The sequence below is a fragment of the Penaeus chinensis genome, chromosome 19 (assembly GCF_019202785.1).
Source record: "Penaeus chinensis breed Huanghai No. 1 chromosome 19, ASM1920278v2, whole genome shotgun sequence".
NCBI lineage: Eukaryota > Metazoa > Arthropoda > Malacostraca > Decapoda > Penaeidae > Penaeus > Penaeus chinensis.
Genome location: NC_061837.1, coordinates 8,282,041 through 8,284,540, shown reverse-complemented (window position 1 = coordinate 8,284,540; position 2,500 = coordinate 8,282,041). Strand labels below are relative to the sequence as shown.

The window sequence follows — 2,500 nt, the reverse complement described above, 5'->3', positions numbered from 1 at the left end:
CTCTCTCTCTCTCTCTCTCTCTCTCTCTCTCTCTCTCTCTCTCTCTCTCTCTCTCTCTCTCTCTCTCTCTCTCTCTCTCTCTCTCGTTCTTCGTCTATCTACTTGTTTGTATATCAGTCGTTTTCTTTGTCTGCCCCCTCATGAAACATTTTTCCATTTGCATATACTGATCTGTATCGTTTTATTTCTTGGTGATTCTGTGGCTCGAATAACCCCCCCAAATACCTCTTCCTTTGTACGTGACAAGAACTTTAAGCTCGCCTACAGCACCTCTCCAGCATTAAGCCTACGACAAGAGGTACTTGATCCCGGAATTACATTTGCCTCTAGCCTGCTACAAGCCTTTCAGGGAAATCAGATTCGTCTTACACCTCATTACAAGGACTGGACCTCCATAGCACTCAGCCATCTTAGGTCTCTTCAAGGGAAAGGCTGTGGCGTCGTTGCTCTCGTGTGATCTGCCCGGAAACCACAGTAAGCGCTCCCGTAGTGGTCTCGTCACTTCTGTCGGATTTTTTGTTGCGGTCTCCACTTCTCTGCCTCTTGCTGTTGCTGTTCGTGTTTCTTCTTATTGCTGGTAGTCATTTACTTGTCTGTTACATGTGTGGTTCACATGTTGTTGTTTTCCTGTCTGTTACGTGTGTAGACTTTCACGTGCTGTTGTAATTTTTATTCTTGCTCTTACTCTAAGTTATCTTACTGTTTTACCTGATTTTGTTTCTCTTATATTCTGTCATTTCAGAATTCAAGTGTTATCTCAGCTTCTACATTTGTATGTGTATGTTGCATTTGTTCCCTCGTTTAAAGAGGTCCATGGGTGATATATTACCTTGCCTTTTTTCAATTCCCCATTCACTCGTGTTTATTGATATTGCATCCTCATGTAGGAAGGTTAAGGGTAACCACGTTGCAGATTTGCAGGAGCTCTCTGTTGTTTAGATTCCCCATTGCTCGCCATCATTTGCACAACACCCTCGTCCGTATTTTTTAGCGTTGAGGATATTGCATTCATTAGCACTCCACGAAACGCAATATGTTTCTAAACAGATTTTGTATTCGATTAGAGAGGTCATGATTTATTTTACTCTTTGATTGAATCCACTTTATTCCAGGCTGTTTGATGAATCGATGAGGATGGACATGTATGGAAATGAGATATCAAATATTCGTATAGGTGTCACCTCTTGTTGCAGACATCGGGGGAGCGCTATCAAAATAACCATTTTTGGATGGAAATTTCATGATGAAAATGATTGAGTGTAGAAGGCTTTAATGTTATCATTGCTGTTGATATTGTTATTGATATTGATTATTATTATCGGTATCATTCTAAATGATGACAGCGTTATTAATAATGATATTAATAACGATGATGCTACCACTACTAATACTAATGATGATAATAATGATAATAACGATGATTGTAAATTTAGGTCTTCTTCCTCTTCTTCTTCTTCTTCTTCTTCTTCTTCTTCTTCTTCTTCTTCTTCTTCTTCTTCTTCTTCTTCTTCTTCTTCTTCTTCTTCTTCTTCTTCTTCTTCTTCTTCTTCTTCTTCTTCTTCTTCTTCTTCTTCTTCTTCTTCTTCTTCTTCTTCTTCTTCTTCTTCTTCTTCTTCTTCTTCTTCTTCTTCTTCTTCTTCTTCTTCTTCTTCTTCTTCTTCTTCTTCTTCTTCTTCTTCTTCTTCTTCTTCTTCTTCTTCTTCTTCTTCTTCTTCTTCTTCTTCTTCTTCTTCTTCTTCTTCTTCTTCTTCTTCTTCTTCTTCTTCTTCTTCTTCTTCTTCTTCTTCTTCTTCTTCTTCTTCTTCTTCTTCTTCTTCTTCTTCTTCTTCTTCTTCTTCTTCTTCTTCTTCTTCTTCTTCTTCTTCTTCTTCTTCTTCTTCTTCTTCTTCTTCTTCTTCTTCTTCTTCTTCTTCTTCTTCTTCTTCTTCTTCTTCTTCTTCTTCTTCTTCTTCTTCTTCTTCTTCTTCTTCTTCTTCTTCTTCTTCTTCTTCTTCTTCTTCTTCTTCTTCTTCTTCTTCTTCTTCTTCTTCTTCTTCTTCTTCTTCTTCTTCTTCTTCTTCTTCTTCTTCTTCTTCTTCTTCTTCTTCTTCTTCTTCTTCTTCTTCTTCTTCTTCTTCTTCTTCTTCTTCTTCTTCTTCTTCTTCTTCTTCTTCTTCTTCTTCTTCTTCTTCTTCTTCTTCTTCTTCTTCTTCTTCTTCTTCTTCTTCTTCTTCTTCTTCTTCTTCTTCTTCTTCTTCTTCTTCTTCTTCTTCTTCTTCTTCTTCTTCTTCTTCTTCTTCTTCTTCTTCTTCTTCTTCTTCTTCTTCTTCTTCTTCTTCTTCTTCTTCTTCTTCTTCTTCTTCTTCTTCTTCTTCTTCTTCTTCTTCTTCTTCTTCTTCTTCTTCTTCTTCTTCTTCTTCTTCTTCTTCTTCTTCTTCTTCTTCTTCTTCTTCTTCTTCTTCTTCTTCTTCTTCTTCTTCTTCTTCTTCTTCTTCTTCTTCTTCTTCTTCTTCTTCTTCTT

The 2,500-nt window shown here is 37.0% G+C and overlaps 1 long non-coding RNA gene across 2 annotated transcripts in view; it reads left to right on the top strand.

The window, feature by feature from the left end:
• Positions 1 to 2,500, top strand: part of LOC125035229 — a 557,402-nt gene that overhangs the window by 320,622 nt on the left and 234,280 nt on the right. The gene's annotated exons all lie outside the window — the stretch shown is intronic.